Source organism: Chiloscyllium plagiosum, chromosome 1 (assembly GCF_004010195.1).
Source record: "Chiloscyllium plagiosum isolate BGI_BamShark_2017 chromosome 1, ASM401019v2, whole genome shotgun sequence".
NCBI classification, from domain to species: Eukaryota; Metazoa; Chordata; class Chondrichthyes; order Orectolobiformes; family Hemiscylliidae; genus Chiloscyllium; species Chiloscyllium plagiosum.
The window spans coordinates 113,462,256-113,471,225 of NC_057710.1; positions in this window are offsets into that span (position 1 = coordinate 113,462,256).

An 8,970-nucleotide genomic window follows, 5' to 3' on the forward strand; every position below is an offset into this window, starting at 1 on the left:
AATTGTAATACTGCATTATACTAATCCTGACTGCTCATACTTTCAGATTGGCTGATATTTGCCTCCCTCAACTTCTGAGGCAAATTTGTGATTTAAAGGAAACATCAAAAATTACCTTTAAAAGAAGAGTCTAGCCTTTGCTAAGAATGAGACATACATTTTGAAGAAAATTTATTGTTCTCATTTGATCCTTGGCTCAAGAATCTCTACTTACCAAATGCTTCCTGCCTGTGATTTTTTTTTTGTGTAGTAACTACTACTTATTGAGCTCAGCAAATGGTTCAGGCACACAGCTATTAAAGCTCCCAATAAGGAGCAATCATAAACCATGCCTGGCATGAGCAGTATTCTGTGAGGATGTTCTCTCCACCTCTTCTGATCCTTGGCGTATCTATTCATCTAAGAGAAAGTGAGGACTGCAGGTGCTGGAGGTCAGAGTCGAAGAGTGTGGTGCTGGAAAAGCAAAGCCAATCAGGCAGTATCAGAGGAGCTCTGTTCATCTGTCCTTTTTATGGTAGTTTCAGAAATGATTTTGGGATTAATTGATTACATTTCCTCTATTTCGCAACATCTCAGTGTACAACTTGGGCTGGCCTACACAGAGCTCTTCTGACAAGTCATTAATAGTGATGATTCATTCTGATTGTTGAGTAACAGTGCAGTTTATCAGTTGTCAAGATTTCTCAAAATATTACTGCAGGTCGTCAATCACTCTGGGAGCAGTGTGTTCACTAAAGTATTACATTGCGAGTCTGCTATAGTCAGAGGTAAGCATAATACAAAGGTCGATTTTCCTCAGTTCTTGTATCACTGCCACACTTGAGTAAGAACCACAAAATGAAATGGTGAGTCAGCTTCAACATTTCAAAGTTCTTGTCCCGTTGGGACAGGAAATTTCTATTTGGTGCATTTAATATATTCTGATAGTCAGCCAAGAACTCTTTGAAGTTCTCTTTCAGTACTTGATTAGGCATCAACCTCACTCTAATTTACAATGTTTATTTATATTTAATCCTTGAGCAGGTATTTTTTCAACCATTTCAATCTGATCAGCAAGGGTATTACACAGTTTAAGTAAGTCCATAAAATCTCCAAACCCATCACCACAACTTTTGAGAATTTTCACTCCTGATAAAATAATGGGGGCAATTTTGCTTCCTCTGTCAGTGCACACTGAAAATTAGAGTGGACCTTGCCTGTGACCTTCTAAGGTTCCCTTTCCAATTGTTGGAAAACTGGATTCTCTGCATACGCCTCCAATTTGCTCTGTCAGTAATTAAGGATCCCAGTCGTAATATGGGATTCTTGGACATTTCCAAATCTATAGCATGAGAAAGGGTCTGTTTCCATGCTGTACATCTCTATGACTCTATGACTCTATAACTCCTGTTCCTTCGCCCACTCTGTATAACCTGCTTTCAGCGTTACATACTCATTCATGGTTCAAAGTTCACAAAAAAATGGACTACATTGGAGAAGTTGACTCTGTCTCACACCAATAAAAATCCTGCAATTCCATGTAATGATGTCTTCAGTTCAACTCCATTTTATTCAAAGGGGTTAGCACATTCACTGAAGTAACCACATTCAGAAATGCTTTGAGGTTTTTAGCATTTTTGTGAACTTTCTAGCTTGGCAGAAATGTCATTCTGGGCAGGAAATTCTCCCACATTCACAGGTTCAAACAATGAATTTTTTTAGGTCATTCCTTTCAGAATTGTCCGACTCTGAATCTTTTAAAGAATCATACATCTTATACGTGGATTTGAAAAATAATCTCTCTGGCATAGCAAACATTACTTCTGAATGTGGGGAGAGTGCGGGTAAGTGGAATTGAAATGCCCATCGGCCGTGATTAAATGGTGGAGTGGACTCAATGGGCTCATTCCTGATGAAGGGCTTTTACCCAAAATGTTGATTTTTTTTTTCCCTATTCTTCGGATGCTGCCTGACCTGTTGTGCTTTTCCAGCACCACTCTAACCTTGACTGATCTCCAGCATCTGCAGTCCTCACTTTCGCATCAATGGGCCAAATGGCCTAGCTTCCACTCCTATGTCTTATGGTCTTATGAATTTTGCCCTGTGTGAAGTAATTTCTATATTTCTGCAATTGACCATGTATATTAGGATAGTTTTCTGTTTTGTCCCTATGAATTGCTTTTCTCACAGCATTTCTTATTTCTCAATTTACTTTTAAATAGAGTAGCATTTTTTACAATTGTTTTAATCTGACTTGCTGTAGAATCTTCTAAACAATTTTGGAGCAACTTTGAATGTGCTGCAAACACGCGATTGCAAAGTGAAACCTGACTTGATAGATCTAAGATTTTTTCAGTTTTTGCAATTCAATTACAGCATTCAATCACTAAAGATTTCACATTAGGCTGTCAATGTATTTTTAACAAAAAAAATCACCGGTTTATTAGACAAAAGGAAAACAAAATGGCAATTTGGAAAGATCTGGCCATTAAACATCAAAAAGAAGCATTCAACTCTTGCCCCAGCAATATCCTTTACAAACACCCAATCCCAATGATCATCTCCTGTTTTCACTTAAACATTTCTTGCTCAGCTGGCAAGGTCAGTTTCTTTTTCAGTTTGTTTTGTACATTCATCGTATGTGATTTCTTTGACTTTTTCCCTGAAAAGCAGACTTATTGACTTTTCCCTGATTTTGGCAACTTTTGAGATTGCTAAAAATAGTTTAAGGCTTCATTCAAGCTTTGTTGGCCTGGAGGCTGCAAAAAGAAACTGAATTGCCCTTCTGTTGGTTTTCTGAACGAGGCCTGTTCCTGTCTAACTGAACATGCATTAGATGTCCTCAGCTTATCTTTATCTAGATCATAGAAACTTACGGTAACAGTTAACTCACTAGGTAGCTTGTTAGCCATTGAGTTCAAGTCACATGATTTCTTGGAAAAGCTGTAAAATCCACAGTTCCACGGTACTTTCTGACCCTTAATATTAATCAGAGCTACACACTACTGCAAACCTAAACTCCGTTTACCTTCACTTTTAATTACCAACTTTTCAAAAATAATAATGATTGGTAACTGTATCACAAGGTGTCTGTAATTCCATACTCAATCTAGTATTTTTAATATTTGCTTAAATTGTTGTAAAATTGTAATTTAATACACTAGTGGTCACCATGTTATGTAATTCCATAAAATAGACTTGGGTGAGATCTCAGTAGATTTAATGTCTGCTTGACTTGCTAAATAATTTCTGCGTGCTCTGTCATTGACTCAGGCATAATCCTGTGAGCAACTGTAGAGACAATATACCTCAGAACAGTACAGATGACTGACAACAGACATTTTTGAAGTCATAAGTTCATTTTAAAAAGTATTGGAAATCAAGTGAAGGATAGTGAAGAAGGTGTTTGGTATGCTTTCCTTTATTGGTCAGAGTATTGAGTACAGGAGTTGGGAGGTCATGTTGCAGCTGTACAGGACATTGGTTCGGCCACTGTTGGAATATTGCATGCAATTCTGGTCTCCTTCCTATTGGAAAGATGTTGTGAAACTTGAAAAAAATCAATAACAAATATCAGTATAATAAAAAGAAAAAAAACACAAATTACAATACAACTACTATCTACTAACTACTAACCTTCCTCATAATACAAAGCAAACCCTAACACTGTGCAAAGCAACACAAAAAAAAGAAAAGCAAAAAAAAAACACAGAATACAGAACAGCTATGCTCGGCGCAAAGCTCCCAAACAAAGGAACGGGAGCATTGTATATATACCCGTATTTACTCAGGAGACCCCCTCCAGGGCCCAGGGCTTAACAAATCTAATCATCCTGGTTAAAAAAATGCCCTAGGTAAGATAACTGACAAATCTATATCCAAATAATTCAAGTAGGGCTGCAAGTCTTATAAAAATTGTCTGTTGTGTGGTGCACCAGGTTTGTAAAAAAAGTCCAAGGGAATGTGCTCCATAATTAATTTCTGCCATCCCTGCAAGCCCGGCGGGTTCTCAGACACCCAATTCATCAGAATATTCTCCCGTGCACAGTATGCAAGAATATTAAATTGTTTCTTCCCATGCCCGTCTAAAGATGGTAAATTTGGTAGACCGAAGAGGAGAGATATCGGGTCTACTTTGACTTCAGTCCTCAATACCCTCCCTATCTCTCCCGCCATGGCCCTCCAATAAACACGGAGCCTGTGGCATGTCCAGAAGCAATGGGTAAGAGGACCTACACTTATTTTACATTTGGGGCACACTGAAGATTCCCCTTTCTTTAACTTCGCCAGACGGTCTGGTGCCAGATGAGCACTGTGCAGAACTTTTAACTGCGTAGCGCATGTCCTGTTACAGATTGAAATCTTTTGAGTATTGTCCCATATGTTCTCCCATGTTTCAGAAGAGATCTCCACTCCCAGCTCTTGCTCCCAGACCTCACATAAACGGTTAATATCCTGCCAAGCCCTGCCACCCAGCAGGCGATAGAGAGCACTAACCGAAAGGGTGTTTATGGAACATAACAACAGCCTCTCTGTATTGGGCTTAGTGAGAAGTGTAGTCTTCTTCTGGATGAAATCCATAACCTGAAAAAAACGGAAAAGGTCTCTGCTGGGCAACCCGTATTTGCGGCTCACTTGCTCAAAAGACAACATAACCTCCCCCTCAAACAAGTCTCCCAAACTAGAAACTCCTCTCGCTGCCCATAGTTTGAACCCTGAGTCCATCATCCCTGGTGGGAACCCTGGCATGCCAACTATAGGTGTAAGTGGCGAAGTCTTGGATAAGCAACCCTCACTCTGACGCATCGCCCTCCATGTCTTGACTGTACTAATGACAATGGGGTTCTGGCAGTAGTCCATAACTGTCCTCATCTTATCCATGAACGACAGGTTAATAAGAGGGCACTTTGCCTGGGAGGCCTCAATATCCAGCTATATTGAGTTTGGATCATTACCTACTCAATCACAGACAAAGGACAGCAGGGAACTCAATTGATACCTCCTGATGTCTGGGAAATCAACTCCTCCCCCTCCTTGAGGCAACTGCAATTTAGTAAGTTTGATGAGGGGCCGCCCATGATGCCAGACAAAGGAACCAAACCACCCCATAAGCTTCCGCAGCGTTGACGTGGGAAACATTATAGGGAGCATACGTAAGGGATAAAGCAAACGAGGAAGAAGATTCATCTTAATGAGAGATATTCGGCCCAGCCATGAAATTAGAGGAGCCTCCCATCTCTGGAGCTCTCGCCTAATATTGTTGAACAAGTGAGCAAAGTTAGTCCGAAATAACAGATCAAACTTGGGGGTAATAAAAATGCCTAGGTGTATCAAATGGGGTACGGAGGTGATCGGGTTCGATAAAAACAGAAGGACATCATCCGCGTACAGTGTAATCTTGTGTGCCCTCGATCCCACTTCCGGAGCAGTTATGTGGACGTTCTGACGAATAGCCTCTGCCAGCGGCTTTATCACCAACGTAAACAACAACGGTGAGAGGGGGCAGCCTTGCCGATTACCCCTACCAATTGTAAAGTTCCCAGACTTCACCCTGTTGGTGATGACTGCGGCCAGAGGGTGGCGATATAACACCTCCACCCACCTAGCAAAGACTCCACCCAACCCGAACTGTTCTAAGACATAAAGATGTGGCCATTCCACCTGGTCAAATGCTTTCTCTGCATCTAAGGAAATCACCAACTCCTGAAGTGATCGTTGCTGACAAACTTGGACCACATTCAGCAGCCTTCTAATATTATTAGAGAACCTACGGCCCCTTATAAAGCCTGTCTGGTCCTCTTTAATAATATGGGGTAACACCCCTTTCCAATCTCAGCGCCAGGATCTTGGACAGAATCTTGAAATCTGAATTTAATAGAGAGATGGGCCTGTATGAGGCACAATCCTCAGGAACCTTCCTCTTCTTAAGAATTAAGGAAATATTAGCTTCTCTCAAAGATGGTGGTAGGCATTCACGCATATAGGATTATACATCTCCAACATTGGCCCTGACAGAATCCCTATAAACTCCTTATAAAACTCACCTGGGAGACCATCAGGGACAGGTGCTTTCCCACACTGAAGTTGCCTAGTTGCTTCCTGTATTTCCTGAACTGTCAAGGGGGCATTAAGGAGAGAGGCCTGTTTCAAGGTTACCCCTGGGAGGTGCAGGTTCTTAAAAAAGGCCTCCATTTTAGCACTCCTGTCCTCGCAACCTTCAGACCAATACAATCAGAGTAAAAGCTCTCAAAAGCCTCATTAATCTTTTTAGCATTGTACATAAGGACGTCGGCGTCTCTGATTGCAGTAATGGATTGGGGAGCACGCTTTTTCCTAGTCAGGTACGCTAAATACTTCCCTGGTCTATCCCCATATTCAAACAGCCTTTGTCCAGCAAAAGCAAGTTATTTCTTTGTGTTTTGTGTCAGTATTGAATTCAAGGCAGCCCGAAGGGCCGTGATCCACTATAACCTAGTCACCAAAGGCCGCGCAAAATGTGCCGCCTCAGCGGCTTTCAACCGCCTCTCAAGTAGACGCTGCTGTTCCTCCTTCTGTCGTTTCTGGCTAGCCGAATAGGAAATATCTAATCCTCTAGCAAAGGCCTTTGCGGTCTCCCATAGCATAGACGGACTACTAGCCGTGCCTGAGTTGAGAGTTAAAAATTCCTGAAACTCCTTCAGAAAATATTCCACAAATTTGGAATCCTTAAGGAGAAAAGGGTCCAAACGCTAGTGCCACAAACCTAGCCCCTCACTCTTGGCCTTAACCTCCAAATACACTCCTGCGTGATCAGACATAGCTATATTCCCAATTTTAAAACCCATAATCAAATCCAGAAGGGCCGAGGGAGCCAGAAAGAGGTCAATCCTTGTGTGACATTTATGTGGGTTTGAAAAAAAGGTGAAGTCCATGCCAGTAGGGTGAAGACATCTCCAAATATCCATCAGCCCCAACTCCAAGTCAACCACTTGCTTGGTCTGCGAAGAAATAGTTGGGGGCCCACAAGGCATCCTTGATCCAAAAGACAATTAAAGTCCCACCCCCCCCGTATAATAATGTGCCGTGTTCCAAAAACACTCAGCTTAGAGAAAGCACTAATCAAAAATTTGAGGGGATGCGCCGGAGGACAGTAGATGTTTAAAATGCCATATTCCTCCCCATGTATCAGGGCTTTAAGTATCACAAACCGTCCCTGCTCCTCTTTCACCTGCTCTAATAATGTAAACGGAAGATTTTTCTGGATAAGTACCGCCACTCCCCTACGTTTAGTAGTAAAGGATGAAAAGAATACCCGGTCATAACCCCCCTGTTGTAATTTCAGATGTTCCCCATCATCAAGATGGGTTTCCTGCAACAAAGTGATATCAACCCTTTCCCTCCTAAGGCTAGAAAGCCCTTTTCTCCTTTTAACAGGCAAATGACTTCCCTTGTGCCCCATTTAATAAGACACTTAGCCATAAACATTTCAGACACCCTCAAACCCCTGGGAGGGAGAACCCTGCTTACAAAGCACTGAGCATAAGTAAATAATTCTCATAGAATCGAAGAACTATATATACAAAAACTACTCTATCATAACTATAAACAACTATTACTACCAAAGAACTACAAAAAAACCAACTATAAAACCTTGAATGGAAGATTCCTTCCCCCCACCCATAGGGGGCACTTGCCTTACCCATTCCCTCCTTCACAGCTCCTTCAAACCTGGACTGGGCCCCAGCCTTAGGCCAGAAAAGAAACAAGGAGATTATCCTTAAATCAACAGAAAAAAGACCAAGTCAGGATGAGCCATCCCTGGGTTCATGTCACTCCGACTTGTGACTAAAAGAGAAACAGAACAAACAAAAAAAGGGGAGACAACAAAGAACATCCACAAAATTTCCCATCAGAAAATCCAGTTATTTAAAAAGGAACAACTTATTCCAAGGTCTTTTCCCCCCTTTCCAAAAAGGACATTATTAGGGAGAAAGAAAGGAATTTTTAAAAAAGGAAGGGATAACATGGGGAAAGATAGGAAAGAGAACAAACATTAACCATATTCTTCAGGCCAATCCGTCTATTTTAAAGTGTCTACATAGTTTTTAGCTTTATCCACTGAGTCAAATTTATAAACTGAATCCTCGTGGCTGAAACGGAGCACTGCGGGGTATTTCATGGAGTACTGGATGCCCAGGTTCCTCAGCCTCTTTTTAACTTCTTCGTAGGACTTCCTCTTTCAAATTACAGGTGCAGAGAAATCCTGGAAAAACATGATTTTAGACCCCTTGTCCAGCAGTGCCTGCGAATCTTTTCCCAGGGATCTGGAAGCTTCTATGACTTTTTGCTTGTCCTTATATGAGTGGAAGTGCACTAGGACCGGACAGGGATGCTGCACCGACACTGACCTTTGCATTGTGACCCGATACGCCCTTTCAATCTGAAGCCTGCTGGACTCGATGTGAAGGCCCAAAAACTTCGGCAGCCAGTTTTCAAAGAAGCTGACTGGCTGCTCACCTTCCTCACCTTCAGGGAGCCCAACAATTTGGAGATTTATCCTCCGACATCGATTTTCAAGGTCATCGATATGGTTTTGCGAGGCCCGCACCTCTCGCTCCAGCACCTGGATTCGATTGGATGAGGACTCCATTGCAGCTTCCGACCCTCCACCTCCTCCAGCTGCTCCCCAAGGCCCTGGATCTCCTGCTCATGCTTCTGCAGCATGGATACGATGGGTTGGACCTGGGCACGAATCTCCCCATGGATTTCCTCAATCACAGACCCAACCTTCAAGGTAAGTCTCTCTATCACCGCAGCCAATTCCTGTGAATCTGTCAGGTCCCCGGGGGGTTCAGGAGAGGCTGCTGCTGCTGTCTCTGGTATGCCTGGTGTTGCAGGGGAGTGTCCTCCCTGCTGCTGTTTGCTCAATGCTTTTCCCTTTGGCATCCTTCCCACTCCCAAATATTAACAACTATGTGTTCTGTAAGGTTTTAACCTAATAATTCCACCACA